The 18654-nt window shown below is 32.3% G+C and overlaps 1 long non-coding RNA gene across 1 annotated transcript; it reads left to right on the top strand.

The window, feature by feature from the left end:
- Positions 1-5829: 5829 nt before the first annotated feature.
- On the top strand, positions 5830-17360 carry LOC143062210 (uncharacterized). Its single transcript, XR_012974607.1, has 4 exons — positions 5830-6176; positions 10009-10055; positions 11816-11897; positions 16886-17360. It is a non-coding gene; the product is annotated as an uncharacterized LOC143062210 (long non-coding RNA).
- The last annotated feature ends 1294 nt before the right edge of the window (positions 17361-18654 follow it).

Raw genomic sequence — 18654 nt, 5'->3', positions numbered from 1 at the left:
TGTACCAAGTCAGGAATATGGCCATTGTAATATTATAGTTCGCTTCTGTGTGTGTTCCATTTTAACGATGTGTTTCCGTTGTGTCGTTTGTTTTCTCTTACCTTTGAGTGCGAGTTAACATTACTATAAGACGTGTCACGGTACTTATCTATCCCTAATTCATGTATTTGGTTTTGATGTTATATTTGTTATTCTCATAGGATTTTGTCTAATGCTTAGTCCGTTTCTGTGTGTGTTACATTTTAATGTTGTGTCGTTGTTCTCCTCTTATATTTAATGCGTTTCCCTCAGGTTTAGTTTGTTGCCCCGATTTTGTTTTTTGTCCATGGATTGGTGAATTTTGAACAGCGGTTTACTACTGTTGCCTTTATTTACGTACAAATAACAGTTTTTGTTGTATGGTCAGTGCTTTCATTGAGTGTATTTATCATATAGACTTGCTTTTCTAACACAGAAAAACAAAGGTACAGCAAATAGTGTCTCTAATGTAGCTTCGACACAGGTTTACTGATTACCCTGTAAGTTTGACATGCAAGTTGAATGGATTTCAATAATGTTGTCTAAATTGTACCACTGTGTCTAAACCACACCGGCAAAATAGCTCGGACTCGATGGTGTCTAACATCCGGCACAATGACGGAACATCAATAGACTAAAGAAAGGTAGGTTTCTCCTTATTTTTTTATTTGTTTTATGATATCGAAGAATATATATACATATAAAACTATTTTCTATTGTGAGATGCAATATTTTCTACAACTGTTCTATATTAACGGAGAAATAAGTAAAAATGAATGTCAAAATGACGAATTGAGTGAACCTTGCCTCGAAATTGTTTTATTTCTCGTTAAATTGTTCACATTGTACGGAAAGAAATGTACGGGAAGATAGATACTGACACGGAGATTGTAAAACAAGTGATTATGAGCATCTCAATATTTGTATCTCTGTGAATGGAACGAAAGAAATGGGTCATGTCAAAATGGAACTGGCCGGTTTTGTCAATGTTTAACACCCTGTTTCGTCATAAATTTCACAATGCATAACCCGGTTTGGTCAAATAAAAAAAAATCATAATCGCATTACACTATAATTGATTATTTAACTTCAGCGTTGAAAGGAGTTTTGTGGGTCGTTGGAAAACAAGTTCTTTCACCGGACAACGGCTTATTATTTATATGAGTCTCAGATTCAAATTAATAATAAGCAAACACTTGAATTCCTACTCTTATAGAACACAAATATTTTAATATTACTTTGCATTCCGAAATTTTTTAACAGCAGATTGAGGTTAAAACTCTCTAAATATGCATTTTCTATATGAATTCTGGGAAAATATGTTGAACATGTTTAAACTTGAAATTAAAGTTTACGGTCTTAAAAATCGAAACACACAATTGATATGTGATTTTCTCGCACAAAAGAATGGGAACTTTTTTTTTTAGAAAATGAATGCAGGGGCGGATTCAGCCATTAAAAAGGGGGGTCCCCAATCCAGGACAAAAAAAGGGGGGTGTTCCAACTATATGTCCCCATTCAAATGCATTGATCGACCAAAAAAAAAAAGCAGACAACAGCCGAAGGCCACCATGGGTCTTCAATGAAGCGAGACAATCCCTCACCCTTTCCCCCAAATAAATCATCGAACTTTTTTCTCATTGTTTGAGGCATACGTTGACCTAAACTTGCTTAATTCATCATCATGTTTGTCTCTAAAAAAAAGTTGTCTCATTGGCAATGTTTATGGGATTAGTGGTTACCGTCACTTCTTCTAAATAAGACCTAGATATAAATGACGGTCATGTTTTGCAAACCAACTTTTATTCACATTGAAAATACAAAATTGTCAGATATTTTTTTCAAAAGTTATCTTGAAGTTTCATTTGAATTTGAATTCTAAAAAAATTGAATTTGAACTGTAAAAATAATGTGAAAAACATGCCTATGAAAATAAATGTGCCTACCAGAAACGGGGAGCAAGTTACAAATCTCACTGCTATGTTATGGATGCTTAATTGTGAAAACTCGCGTTAGTGCCCGAGTAAGATAGTATATATAGTACCAGAAAATCTGGCAGGGCTGCATGCATGATTAATTTGTGCAGAATAGTATAGATTATAATCGGTTTGTGACTGTTCGTCAATGATTGAATGAATAAAGGTATTAATAATTGATAGTAAATATTGTAAACTAAGTGTATAGTATAGTAAATTCACATTATGGCACAATCAAAACACATCCTTTTATTTTTACATACTACTATAATAAACAAAGAAAATATAATAACGTTATAAAATAATTAGATACCAGTGTTTACTATTGAGTATTTATATTCCATTTAAAATTAGTTTGAAGTTAAGTGAAATAAGGGATACGCCTTTCATTAGGAAAATGTGTATTACCATAATTACCTATGTCCAAAAGTGCCCCTTTAAAATAGATTTTAACACGCCAAGTTAACTTTACAATAAATATGTATTTAAATTCTCCAAAGACAATGTTCAGATCCGTGTCAACGTTGCTTTTCATAAATTGTTTGTTTAAAAAAAACCCCGGGTAATATATAGACGAAACCAGGTGATTGTGTAGTAAACAACATTGACGAAACCGGTTTATTTTAATTTGACATGACCCTTTTCTTTCGTTCCATACACAGAAATACAAGTATTGAGATGGTCATAATAACTAAATTTGCAATCTTCGTGTCAGTATCTATCTTCCCGTACATTTCTTTCCGTACAATGTGAACAATTTAACGAGAAATTAAACAATTTCGAGGCAAGGTTCACTCAATTCGTCATTTTGACATGCATTTTTACTTATTTCTCCGTTAATATAGAACGGTTGTAGAAAATATTGCATCTCACAATAGAAAATAGTTGTATACGTATATATATTCTTCGATATCATAAAAAAAATAGAAAAAGTAAGGAGAAACCTACTTTTTTTAGTCTATTGATGTTCCGTCATTGTGCCGGATGTTAGATGTTACTGACAGAACTGGCATTGATTCAATTTAAGTACTTACCATTAGAAACATTAGACACATTAACAATCTGAATATCTATTCAAATCATTCACTTAAAATCTTTTCCTGCTTTTATTTTTCTTCTCAATATTGTATAATATATCAGCACAGATTATAATAATAAGTAATGGGCTACATAATAAGACGGCAAAAAAATGTCAGTAAGATTAAATTCAAGCATAGGAATTCAAAGAAGAGTGTAATATAAGGTAGCTGATTATCTCTGAAAAAAAGGAAAGTTATTAGCATTAAGCAATTTAAATATAAAAAATTATATAATAGCAACGGATCACTTTAAATTGATTAAATACCATGATGATACATCATACATACTATATGTTGATGACAATGGCATTTAGAGCTTCAGCAAAATTAAAATCGGATGTATAGAGGATTCTGAATAAACGATATTTCATCCAATCTTAGTTTAGATTTAAGGTTTAAAATTGATTTAAACAAATAACATCAATTCCAAACTAAGCACCAAAAGAAAAGAGATAAACCCAGCGTAAATTATCAAAGATAACTTTAAATTGTACAAAATTATATTAGTTAATCTGTACTGATTGAAATATATACATATCATTAATATATATTACTGTATGTCTTGAAAAATTGTTACACGAGTGCCGCAAGAAGAGTCGGATATGCTTATTTTTCTTGACCAGATGGAATCAGCCCAACTTTTTTTGTGGGGATCGTGTTGTTCAGTTATAAGTTTTTTGTAAGCAGTGCTTTATATATTTCCATCACAATCCACTCACGTCTAAGTCATTACAGCTGAACGAACGTGCTGGGCCAGCTCTCCTTTACCCGCTATCTTCTATGAGGGTTTACAGTTAGATGATCAACGACTTGCTACTTTAGATGACAGTAACCAATCCAACGCCGTACAGTAAACGCAGTAGTTGGGCCGTCTCCCGCGTTAACATGCACTCCAAAACCCATTGTATCATGGGGGAGAGTTATGCCGATTAACGTCCGAGGACTGTATCCTAGGTGTTAGATGATTGACCTTCATTTCACTGCCTCACGGCTTTGGTCCTGATAACCCTCTTGTCATCTTTAGAACTACGTCTACGACTCTTCTACCAGTACTCCATTATCGAGGCTAGCGGGCTGCCAAGCTGACCAAACTGGCCCTGAAAGCAGTCGTTGTAAAGAAATAACAACCAAAGTAGGAAACAAACCAAAAAGAACTCACAAAACCAAGATGGCGACCTCCAAAATGGCGACCACTACTCGTTCCTGACCGATGGCACAAAATTGTTCAAACGCTCATCAAACGCGTTCGGGCACCGAGCCGACCGTGCGAGGGCTGTATAGTCAGTCAAGGTCGTTAAACACTTCCATTTGTTTGTTGTATATTTGTTCGTCTTTCCGTCGACTTTCGTTTTGTGGTATGTCGTCCGACTTATGAATTTTCCCTTAGTATCCTCAGCATACTTTTATTTGATTAAGTTCGTAAGTCAATGTAGACTGCTGAACCCCTATTTTTGACATTTTAACCTATTTTGTATTATAGCAATGCAAATTCGCACTCAGCAAAACAGATAAAATACATCTTTCACTATCGATATCCTCCATTTCATATCAATAAGTATGAACCTGCTTTGTGTATCACAGATTATTTGATTCGAATTTCCATTGTAGCTCAAGAAGTAAAGCAAAAACCGATTCCTTAAAGGTTTAACAAAACTTATTATTGTTATTTTTGTTACTTTCAATAGTAGATATCGGTTTAAAAGGGGTTTGTATTTTTTATCCGGAATTATTAATAAACCTCATTGCTTGTTAAAGTAAAATAACAAAATATACCGAACTCCGAGCAAAATTCGAAACTGAAGGTCCCTAATCCAATGGCAAAATCAAAATCCAAAAAAAAAAACATCTCAAATGTATTACAATGGCACCACATTCCTTTTGTATTGACAACGATACGTAAATGAACCAAACAACAACATGATCGGTAAAAATTTCTAAAAACAGTTGAAGTTGGTACATTGCTAGAAATGAATAATTTCAAAATAGTCTCATTGGCAATTCAAAATTTCAAAAAATATAGCCACCACATCTCATCGAAATGTAACTAAACAACACACGCTTTTAAAAGCATTGTAAAGTCAACTATCTTCTTACACCGGAACAAATGTTTTGTTAACTTCAATTTTTCATAAAAAGGTACAAACATGTCTTTTTGGATTCATGTGAGTGTTTAAATGACCACGTGATAAAAACACAACTAGTTTCTCCTTTTATTCCTAACATCCCCTTTTCATAAAATGGTGGGAAAATGTGTTTTTTAAAAAGTCATGTTAGTTTGCTTATAACACAACAATTCACTTGTTGCGTCGTTTTGACTGTTTTGAAAAAATATCGAATCGATCAAAACAGACAATGGAAGGAATTAAAATAAAATTGTTTTGCATGCTTTCAAAAATAAAATGTCACAATAAGAAAGATTCCCACTAGAGTCCAAATTAATTAGAAGTTATCAATTACATGTCATCGAACGGCTTTCAACAATGGGGAAAACCCATACCACAATGCAAACTATAAAAAAATCGCCATGCCAAATGTTATCTAATTCAAAAGAGAAAGCAAGTCTTTTGACTTTAATGCAATAATCAATGCTTACATTCCGAAGTTACGCCACGTCAACGAAACAAAAGATCTATGAATATTATATATCTCCTTAAGATAGGCGTGGCTTGTAAAACAGATGAACTTACAAAGTGCAGCATTTATTTTCCACAAATCGTATCATTTCATTTAAGTTTAGTGTGTTATCTTGGATGGATAAAATAATGCAAACAAAATAAAAACTGGTAAATGATTTTAAAGATGGAGAAAAAGACTGTAATGTGCGTACTATGTATAATCTATACAACAAATATTATTTTGAATTCATTTGAATTGAGACAACAAAATTACGAGATAGAGATAAATACAAAATTTGTAACTTTACCTACGACTAAGATCGTGGAAACGAGCTTTTGTGCTTGCGCATACAGTTGTCTCTCAAATGGTGTCTGCTGTGCGGCTAGTTATCACATATCTTCGAAGGAATGCTATCTTGTTGGCACGGATTCTTGTTATAGTAAAACAGAAATAGAAAGTGACTGGAAAATCCTTCGTATAAAACTATGTAAGTAATTTTGTGTTTTACAATGCATTAAATCATAATGAATATGTCTTGTTTACATTTATGTACCAAATGGACTAAATTTCATATGATCTGATCATGTTTGTCTCTACGAAAAAAATACTTTAATTTTTATTCTTTTTTGGGGCAATATTCTGCCTTTAAAAGATGGTTATTGCTAAATGCATACTCAACTTTCAAAACATTTTTCAATTTAAATGATTTTTTTGTTACTAGCTTAAACGTATCAACAATAAATCATAATCAACAACTCGTCAAGGGCTTTGATGGCCTTATTCGTAAATTAAGTAACTCGTCGGATTTAGGTTTATCTTTATCAAAGGTCTCTCCGTTTAAATACGCTTCTGTCAAAAAGATTTAAATCACAGGTTTTTATCGATTGTTAAGGAAGAGAAGTTGGGTCTAAATTTCAATTGACGGTATATTTCAATGATGCTAAAAGGTTCTTTATAACAGTTGAATCAAACAAATGATATTCAATACTTGTAAAAAGAATTTTTCAAATACCATATTAATAATTTCGTCATTTATACAAATAGTCGTTCAAACGATTTAAATTCATCCTCTCAGAAATTGCATGTTTCATTACTTTCTAGACCACTTCATTTCTGCTATATTACAATGCAAGCTCACGGAATCCATCCAATTAACATTACACATAATGTCTTGGGAAACAATCAGTGGATGCTATAGTCACACAATTTAATAAAACAATTTAATATATAACAACAATTAAAAACTGAATTGGGGGATTACCTTGCTATAAAATTAGTTTTAATCCAGTATTTGTTAGGTTTTATGGACTTCTACCTGTTTGATTTTACCTTGGTATTTGGTATTTTGGTTAACCCATATTTCTTTATATTTGGAAGTTTACAACGAAGTCAATTACTCATACAAGGCTCGCAAGATTGATATTGTTTTAAAGGACTGCAAAGGTTATCAATGAGCTCTTCTAATTATGAAAGCGAGACAGGGATTGATTCGTTTTGGTTGAAATACCAGTTATGTTATAAGTATAGTTTTGAAATGAAATTTGATATAAAACTAAAAAAAATGTCGATGTTTTTGGTTTTCTGTCTGGGCATATGAAATATACATGATATGGAATTTATTCAAAGTGAAGACTTTTCCTTTAATTTCACAACTGATATAGTTTTGCAGTCTGAGTATCTTTTCAAGTATAATTGTTTGATGTGAACATGATTTAGTCATATCTCCGATTGGATTGTGATATTTTGATAGCGGGGATACACCGATTGCAGAGAAAATAAAAACCAGTTCCTTTAAGAGTTCATTCGTTTTCTTCATTTTATTGATTGGCTTTATTTTTTAACAATATTTAGAAGATTTAAACATTCGCAAAGTTGATACTTAAGTAGACATAATTACAGAAATTGAATCATAACTCAAAGTGAAACAGAATTTTGATAATCAAGCAAATATCTAATATGAATTCTAGTACAAAGATTAGTGTAACGATATAGGATTAAACACATTTTTTCTAGAGGTTTTTTGATGTGTAAATCGGGGCGGTTAACTCAAAAACTGAGTAGAAGCCCGAAGGAATTTATGACAAACTTGTAAGTAATAACCTCGGTTTACACATCAATAACTTCTTGTGTTTAATCTTTATAATTCTTAAGCCAAATAATCGCGATTTTGAATAAACATTTTCTTTGTGTAAAGACTACAATAAATTACCATCAAATGCACAATTGACAGGTCGTAACTAAGGAATTGGCCGCCATGTTGACTTTCTAAAATCCATATATGTTCGATAAATGCAACTGAATTTTAAATGAAATAGCACTTACTTAAAAAAAACTTATCTTTATGAGATATTATCCGAATTTGAAAGGTACAGGAAACGAAAAATCTTTCGCTTGAAAGTTTTCATTCGTATGACGTCGTGTTTTGCCATTACGTATCATAGATATCAAGATTTAAAGTATAACGCCAGACAGGTGTTTTGTCTACAAAGTCTCATCAGTGACGCTCGAATAAAAAATGTTAAAATGCCAAATAAAGTACGAAGCTGAAGAGCATTGAGGACCAATAATTCCTAAAAGTTTTGCCAAATACAGCTAAGAGAATCTATTCCTGAGGTAGAAAAGCATAAGTATTTCAAAATTTCAAAGTTTTGTTTACAGTTGATTTATAATTATGAATATAGCAATCATAAGCCAAGTCAACACATAAGTGCTGACTACTGGGATGGTGTTAACCTCGGGGAATTAAAACTCCACCAGCAGTGGCATCAACCCAGTGACTGTAAATAAATTCATCATATATATCAGGACTGAAATTTTGTATTTACGCCAGACGCATGTTTTGTCTAAAAAAGCCTCATCAGTGACACTCGAATAAATAAATGTTTAAAAGGCCAAATAAAGTACGAAGTTCGCTAAATCATTCATGTAATGTTGCGAAATTTAATTTTTATTTAAATTTCATACATTTTGAAGCTTTAATGCATTATTTCCGTTTTGTTATATATGCATAACAATAGAAACAATTGTAATGTAGACTTTTTTCATTCTCAATTTGCTGAAAATCACTAAATCCCTACATACATATGTATCGCGCATAAATAGTGAAGAGAACGAAAGTAGTTTTTGATACATGGTTTATTGAAGTGTAAACGAAGGACAAAAATCTAATTGACTAATCCAATTTAAGTATTCATAGATATGCAAATCATATAAGACTTATTACTAATTAAAGTTAATTTTACGAACTATATATATAGATATATATATTTCGTCACTACAAATGACATAAACCGCTGTCAATTTCAATTTTCTAATATGATAATTCAGTCTAATTTATCGGTAGCAACGTTTTATCCTTTCTCCATCGGGATAAGAAACCCATGACTCTGTGGCATATTATGTTAAGTCCATATATGTTGTGCATCGTAAATGGTCGTATTTTCATTTGAATGAAAAACCTTGTAGATGCGAAAATGAATGATTGTCAGTCGTAAAAAATGTGCAACGGTATTTTGTTTTTCATTTTGAAAGTCAATGAATATGGGATAACTCTAAGAAACACATTTTTCAAAACCAATAAACGGTTATCTGAAATTTAGTCATCAATAATAGATCTGAAACTTTCGGAGCAGTTTTTATATTGTCATCAGACTTTTTAAATCTCGCATATAGTCTTTAAGTTGATATGCATAATTAATATTAAAAACGTTTACAACAAATAAAGGAAACAGTAGTATATCGCTTAACGAAAGTCATTAACCGATTGACAGAAAACAAATCTGCATGGGTTACAAACTAAAACTGAGGGAAACACATCAACCATAAGAGAAACACAAGGAAACAACAAAAACACTGAAGTGTAAAAAAATACAAACGACAATGCAACATACATAGAAACGAACTATTAGATAACAACTGCCATGTTCCTTACTTAATACAGAACATTTTAAGAGACAATGGTGGGTTGAATCTGAGTTGATGACTAGCCAAACATCGCGCTGTATGGTAATGTTAAATATACAGCTTAAATGACAACAGTTCATGAAAGGAATACAGTAAAATAAAAGCAGAAATATATCAACGCCATAAAAAATGACATCAAAGGTACATTTTAAAAATTTGATACAAATTGAGATTAGGTTTGTTATTATGTTATATGATGTATTTTATAACAATTACAAGAATATCAATATGAAATATGTTAGGTACATTGCTATACGTGTCTATAAAATATTTCAAAACATTTCAGGTTTTCAAATTTCTATCTCATTTTCAAACAAGTGCAGGTAATGTAAACGTTTTGTTATATTTATTTTCAGTACAAAAAGAATACTTTGAAATGATGAAGACATGGAATGAAGCTAAGGTATATTTACCGTATTGTAGTATTTCAAAATAATATATAATGTTATGAACCGTCAACTTGTTATACGCTACTGGAAAAATAAAGTTTGATGGCGTTTATTCTCCTTATTACCTTTATTTTTTTTTTGCTGGTGAACCAGTCCGCACCATACTAGTAATTTTTCAATGAAGTCCTCAAGTTATTGAAAAAACCAGGACAAATTACATACCGAATAAACTCATCATAGATACCAGGATCATAGAAGTGTGTGTTTGCTCTGCACTTTCTAGCAAATGTACCTATGCATTATTTAAGTACAGGATTAAATTCTAAGCGCTTCTTTACCGCTTCATACGTTATTTGACAGTGTTTTTAATTTACTCATTATTGTATTCTATTGTTTTGCCAATGACTTACTTTGATTTGAGCGTCACTGGTGAGAATTTGGAAGACGAAACCTGCGTCTTGTGTACACACATATAAGCTTGGTATCTTTAACAAATTCTGTTTTGTTTTTCCGCTAGTCGATATTAAAAAAAAAAGAGATTCATCGTACTCCAGCTGTATGATACATGATGAACAATAAAATTAACGGTATTAATTTTCTTGCACCAGATGCGCATTTCGACAAAACATGTCTCTTCAGTGATGCTCGTGGCCAAAATATTTGAAATCCAAAGCTTATATAAAAGATGAAAATCTATAATCCAAAAGGTCCAAAAAAGTATAGCCAAATCCGTGAAAGGAATCAGAGCTTTGCATGAGGGAGATACATTCCTTAATTTATAATAATTTCTATCATTTTGTAACAGCAAATTTTAATAACACAAAAAAATCCGTATTTTCATGCCAGTACCGAAGTACTGACTACTGGGCTGGTGATACCTATTCGTGTACCTCATTATATGGTAGCTCTTTGTCTATAGTTGTCAAGTTTTCATTTCAGATAAGATATATAATTGTTTATAATAACAAACAGGAAAGACTTACAGTTCCTGAGTATTTCAGTTAAATGTTGATTTTCAGCGTCTCTTTATTTTATTAAGTTTATTTCATATTATCTAAATATAACTTCTTCTATATTTAAAAAGGCGGTTCCATTTTTGTCCATAAATCTTTAATTTGATTTTGGTGATCATCAAAATAGTTACATGCAATTCTGTAAAGAGAGTGTAACTCAAATTTGTGTTTTTTTACTGCGAAGATTATTTTTAAAAAGGTATGTGACACAAACAACCTGTGAGTATTGCCATCTAAGTCAAGTTGCTAAGATACAAACGTTCTCTTCATTTGAACTTTTGAATTAAATTCTCTCTTCTAAATAATTTGCAAACATTACTTCAAGATAGGAAAAACAAAATCTATAATGTTGCTAACATACTGTGTATGATAAAGGGTCCCTCATTGACCCTTGATCTTGATTTCACGGAAATTGCACCGTACGACTTGTTATTTACCACGGAGAAAAAAACAAGAGAACAAAAAGAAGAGATCATAAGCTTCCGAATGATACATTATATAACCGTGTGTATAGAAGGTGCATTTACTGGTTAAGGTCAGTCTACTGAAACCATATCTAACAGATAAATGTCTTTGTGATATCAGTTTAACTGATGGTTAAATGGTAACCACACTAGCAAACGACACAAACAATTAATATCGAAAGACATCTGATGAGCAAGTGTAGGTTAAAAGGTTTAGAATATCTTCAGATTAACGTAATGACGGGCAATTACTAGTGAGTTTTCATGCTATTTTATTCAACATTTCAACATTTGCAGGAGTTTTGTGAGACATGGGGAGGAAGATTGGCGACAGTTTCAAGTATTTCTGAGAATGAGTATATGATCAGACGGCTTGGTGGTAAGTTACTCTCACGAAGCACTTTGGATTAAAACAGAGACGATTTCAGCTTCGGTATTGTGAACGTTCCATTTCTATGTAGCATCCCGACAGGGCCTGTATACGGAGAACATATCCCCCATTTATTAAGATATTCCCCGGCTTGTATTACCTTTAATAGTTTATTTGATAGAGAGTTCCTGCTTTCAATGAAGAAATTAAACCAAGAGTTCAAAATGGTGCAATTGAAATCCTCCCTTCGTAAATTTTACTGACGCCATTACGAGTTGGTTGACCATTATGGAATATCAGTTTCACAGATGATATCGGATATGTGACCTACCGAGTTAGAATTTTTACCATGTTTGTAATAACATGAGCAACACGATTGGTGCCGAATATGGACAAGATCTGCTTACACATCCGGAGCACCTGAGATAACCCCAGGACGAGATCTGCTTACACATCCGGAGCACCTGAGATAACCCCCAGGACGAAATCTGCTTACACATCCGGAGCACCTGAGATAACCCCCAGGACGAGATCTGCTGACACATCCGGAGCACCTGAGATAACCCCCAGGACGAGATCTGCTTACACATCCGGAGCACCTGAGATAACCCCCAGGACGAGATCTGCTTACACATCCGGAGCACCTGAGATAACCCCCAGTTTTTGGTTTGATCTTGTTGCTTAATCTTTAGTTTCCTATATTGTGTTTTGTGTACTATCATTTTTCTGTTTGTCTATGTCTTTGTCTATTCGTTTATTTCTGATCTACGAGTCTGAATGTCCCTCTTGTATCTTTCGCCCCTCTTTTCTTATCGTTAAAGAACTATTGGTGTCACTAAGTAACTTACATCTAACATCATTTAGTCTTTGCTGGTCAATTATATCCTTATTAACCAGTTGGACTCAAAGTTTGTTGCATTTGTTTTTAATTTTTGTTTGGCTGCAAGAGTGTTATCTGCCGAATTCAACATGTGAATATTTTTAATCATTTCATTTTATTTCTTTTCTCCAAAGGGCATAAATGAATATACAATGATAATTTAATAATCCTTTTAGATAGTATTGACAATCGTTTCTTTTGACTTTTTCAATCGTTGTTTACTATTCATTCATTGTGTATTGATTTTTCCATTTGATAAAGGACTCACCGTTGGGAATTGTACTCGAAGATCGGTATTTTTGATATTTTTCTTTTTCAATAGATATATGATACAGAGATATGTTTTACATACTAAATTATTAAGATAGACTATCAAATGTTTAATGATTCATAACAAGTATATTTTGAGACGTTCCACTCTCATGGTAATACATGGAATTGACTTGTACAAGAGTATCATTCATTGCATCATATTAGGTATACAATTGCAAAAAAGAATGAAACCTGAGGAATATTGTCCAAAGATGTACCTTAACCCTTTCAGTAATTGTTAACGTTTCGTAACATTAGAAAATGTCTGTACCAAGTCAGGAATATGACAGATGCTATCCATTCGTTTGATGTGTTTGAGCTTTTGAGTTGGCCATTTGCTTAGGAATTTTCCGTTTAGAATTTCACTCGTAGTAAGGTTTTTTTGTTATTTTACTTTTTTTTTTCTTTTTTTTTGTTTTTTTTTTTATGTCTGATCTAATATTTCAAGCAAACGTTCTATTTATATAAATGGAATATAGATATGTATGCAACAAAAATTATTTGAAAGACAATAATTATTATTCTGAGACTTTTCATGTTCAATATCAGTTACAAAGTTTGCAAATGTGCTTCGATTTTACTGAGTAAGTCGTATTATTGGCTTAATAAATTCTTAAAATAGATACAAGTATTATATTTTAGTTTGCGCATTTTTTGTCGGACATTATTTAACATTTCCATACAGCTTATTTGAGCATAAATTATTTTGATTTCTTAAACATTGAATGAAGGTTCGAGTATCTATTTTGATAAATCTTTTTTTTTTACGTTGAAATAATAAAAAAACACAAAACCTTTAACATTTTAACTTTTTATGACTATTTTCTAGACTGTTTTTTGGAACATAATTCTATTAGCTTCTATTTTTTTTTAAATAAGTTATACTGTGAAATTGAAAAATGTTTTCAAAACATGTATAACTGCCACTGCAATTGAATTATATATACTTTTGGTCAATTTATTTTGTCATTTTATTATGTAAAGAATCGCTTGTAGGAAAACGAGTTCGTATACGTGTTAGCGCTGTCTATGGGTAACGTCATGGTATCTATAAGTAATTGTCATTGTTTTCTAGCACTAAATCATCCATTTGTATAGACGTGTTTTGAAATACATAAACACAACGCATTCTTCAATATACGACCACGAGATTGGTGCCATGACCAGGATACAAAATGGATTCGACGAAAGTATATTCGAACTGTAAATAGAGCCGCCGTCACCAAATTGATCAAGCAACTAGATTAGTTGAACATCAAGCCAGACGGAAAGGAAAGCCTAACAGAATCGGTCTTTGGAGATTCGGACAAGAATGTTCGTCACATAAATAAGACCACAGTATTCTAATAAGCAGACTTAGGGGGAAAGATGCTTTTACAGTCATTTATTGATTGTAGCTACGTCGTTTTATTGATTATAGCTACGTCGTTCCAGAATAAAGGCAGGTGCATTTCACAGCCACTACATTATTTGAAGGGTCTAAAACTAGCACAACCTTTGTCAAAGTAAAATAGCTTTGAAATTTCATTACTCATTGAAGCAGACCACTTCTGGGATTTACACATGATCCATGTCTTAACAAGTCACAAAGGAGAGGATCATAATATTAGAAGGTTTGAGAAATAAGAGTCCCTTGAAAGAAAAGTTAGGGAAAATAGTTATCAAAAGTACCAGGATTATAATATTATACGCCAGACGCGCGTTTCGTCTACGCTCAGATCAAAATAGTTAAAAAGCCAAACAAATACAAAGTTGAAGAGCATTGAGGACCCAAAATTCCAAAAAGTTGTGCCAAATACGGCTAAGGTAATCTACTCCTGGGGTAAGAAAATTCCTAGTTTTTCGAAAAATTCATAGTTTTGTTAACAGAAAATTTATAAAAAGGACCATATAATTGATATTCATGTCAACACCGAAGTGCTGACTACTGGGCTGGTGATACCCTCGGGGACGAGACGTCCACCAGCAGTGGCATCGACCCAGTGGTGTAAATAGTTATCAAAAGTACCAGGATTATAATTTTATACGCCAGACGCGCGTTTCGGAAAAACCCGATGAAAATCCACAACGCATTCACAACATTCCGTATCAACCCGTCACGAAAGATTCTACACAGATTAAAAATGTTTCTGATTGCCGTTCCAAAAAATAATACAAAGATTCCGAGTTTGAATGACTCTCTACACTTATATTTATCAACTTGAAATGAATGCAGGGACCTCTTTGACACTAGAATAATACTACAACACTTCCAGACGAGTTAAAAGAAGGATCACAATTTCAAACGCAACTTGATTCAGTGATAAAGGAGTAGGTCCGGTAAGGGCCGATTTCGGCCTCAATTTTCAAGTTCATCTAACGAAAGATTTCAGACACTTTCTAAACACTTAAGTGTCTATTTCAATTGATTCAATTAGTTAATGGGGAAGATTTAACTAAATATGTCATTTAAAACGCCCCGATTCAAGCTTAAATATGAAAAATCTATCAAATATGCCAAAAATTGTCACTTTTCAGATGATTTTTGTCAAAAATGAAAGTGGCCGCATCCGTGTTCATCCTCAACCTTTATATATATTATGTATTATCATCAAATACAACTTACAGTTCAATATTATGAATGAACACAAATGCGGCCACTTTCATTTCAGAAAACCGTCTAAAATTTAACTAAAATGCTACAATTGTGAAGATTTCAGTAATTTAGCATCACTTAATGATGCTAGTACCCGATATATGTGCATTGTTTTGTCAAAAACAGCCCATATTTATGTAGCAGAAGCATTGTACTTTGCAATAAATATCTAAACGATTACATTTCCACAATTTTCTAAAACTGCTATATTTTGAGGCCTTTATGTGTGATGCATATAAAATTTTCTTAATTAATACATTGCTCATTGAGACTTTTATTGCATAGGCCCGCGACCTCGAGTATGTTGAGGATTAATAGAAACTATCACAGTATCACGCGGAAATTACACTTGTACTTATACGCGTTAGCACTGTCTTTATGTTACGTCATGGTATCTATGTGTAAACGTCATTGTTTTCCATCGTTTAGGTGGTTTTGCTGTAATTTGCCATCTTGGATTATAAAAAAAGAAATGCTAAGGTCCAGATTTTCAAACTAGAAAATTTGATGCAGGAATGCAGATAACAAATGTGAATTTTCATTGAAAAGAAGCAATTGATAAGGATATACCTTATAAATATTAATATTTTACAAGTGTATATTATTTTGATTGATTTTTTTTTAATTGGTATTTTAAGGGGAGGTAACAATGCATTTTCTGAAGGAATTTACATTATTTTCCTATTTTGTATTTTAGCCGGAAAAAAATGTATGTTGACCCTATCTTTTCTTGAAATTCTCAAAGCCTTGTCTAAAAGCTATCTTTTCGTAATTTTTTTTCATTGTATTAGATATGAATGTCTTTTTTATAATCGTTTGAGAAGGGAGTTTTACGATGAAAAAAAATTCAGTTGTAAATACTTCGAAGCGTTAAACACGAGTGCCAAGTTCAATTGATTTTTTATTAAACAAACTTATGGGTATTGAAAATTATTTGATCACATTAGTAAATATTTAGAACTATAATATAGTACAAAACATATTTAAATGTAACCAATTCAGAATATGTGTCTGTTAATATTTTAAAGAATATGTTTTGATATGCTTATGAGTTGGTCAAACTGTGACTGTCTCTCAATTATAGAAAAAATCATTGGAATAAAGTTTTTGCACATCACGTACCCTTTAATTGGATTAGAAATATATTTATTTGTAGCTATTACATTTCAGATGCAACCTCAATATGGCTAGGAGGAACCGACTTGAAATCTGAAGGTACATGGGTGTGGAACAATTATTCGCAAGAAGAAACAGAAAAGCTGATTCAACCAACTTTTTGGGGACCGAACCAACCAAACAACTTTGACAATCAAGACTGCCTGTCATTCTATAAGTTTTTAGACGGCTATGCATGGGATGATGGAATATGCGAGCATCTAAAAGCTTTTATGTGCGAGAAGTGAAATATTTATATCGTATCTACTTTATCAATTTTCCTGTGCTGTATCTGTATGAGTTCGTTTGGATACCAATACTTGATTTATTACAACGGAAGAGAGAGTGCCGTTCATTTGTACTCGATAACAGTTTCAAATCTCCAAATGCTCGGTGCACGCACAATAGTGTCTTCAAGTTGGTTCCATTCGATTACTGTTTTTATGACAAGGAGTTTGAATATCGTGGTATTTTGCCTGTTCTTTACGCTTTGTTTTATATTTTGTAAACATATCCTTCTATACTATATAGTTTAATTAATTGAATTTTGAATCCATATTAGTGCAATCTTTATGTCTTACTTTCATTAAAGTAGGTCAGTATTTAATGTTATTCTCTCTTCATTCAACAGGTTTTTCAACAGTCCAACATCTTTGTATACATGTGTTAACGCAACATCATCAGCGTGAAGAAGAAATAGTTAATTTATATTACCAAAATTTGCATCAGCATTAGGCCAGCGAATACCATCCGCAAGATTGTTAACGTATACAGAATTCAACGTTGGAAACCTGTGACAGCCTTGTATTTTATCGTTTTGAACCGGAAAAGTATTTGTCGAGTTGTTTCCTAACTTACCAGCACGTTGAGTCGCATTGTAAAAAGACTGAATTGCTCTTAGAAACTTCCGTTTATACTCATTTTCATCAGCTTAGACCACAAACTATAATTATAAAAGAACTTCTTCGAATCCCCGTAACAAACAGATTAATCTTCTTTTGTGACTAATATTCTTAATAATTGTTACTCTCATAACGAAACTATTTCAAGAGAATCAATTATCACAAACATTACACTGTTTTGATCGAACAGATTTTTAATATTTTACACAAAAACATATTTATTTATATTTGATTGGAAAACAAAGTGTTACAGCTAATATTAATCCATTTCCACTTTGCTAATACGAGTGCTGCCTTGTAGCGGCATTAGCCTGCTCTTTTTCGAAATCTACAAGACAGTCTTTTACATGCAACAGATATTGGTCTCACTAATTAACACGGGTCAACCCTTATCGTCCTCTTTCGATGGACTATCATCAGTTTCAAGACCATAATCACAATAATGATGTCAAGGGAGAGCCGAAAATTCAGTCCCTGGAATTCAATGAGATCGAATTACTCACTTGCATGTAAATAATTCATAATCAATATTTTAGCATATTTTGTCAAAATTGAACCATACTGGCTGCTAAAACCGAATTATTATTTCACTATTTATGTTCATTAATGATTGAGCAAAACAAATAAAATATTTATTTTTTTTATTATCTCGTAGCTAGTGGCCCTTTTAAAACGATATCAATCGATAGAATAATTGAAAAAAATAACTGCTTTATTGCTGACTTGGTACAGGCATTATCCATTTTGATACCGATGGAAATAATTTTACAATTGCAAATTTATATTGGTTTATATTTTTATTCTATGAATAAAATAGAGCATGCACATGTACAGTTACCTTGAATGTTTGGTTAGAAAGAAAGTTAAAGATTTTCCAGTTGC

Source organism: Mytilus galloprovincialis, chromosome 2 (assembly GCF_965363235.1).
Source record: "Mytilus galloprovincialis chromosome 2, xbMytGall1.hap1.1, whole genome shotgun sequence".
NCBI classification, from domain to species: domain Eukaryota; kingdom Metazoa; phylum Mollusca; class Bivalvia; order Mytilida; family Mytilidae; genus Mytilus; species Mytilus galloprovincialis.
Note: the sequence above shows the minus strand (reverse complement) of the source record. Positions and strands in the feature narration are given on the sequence as shown.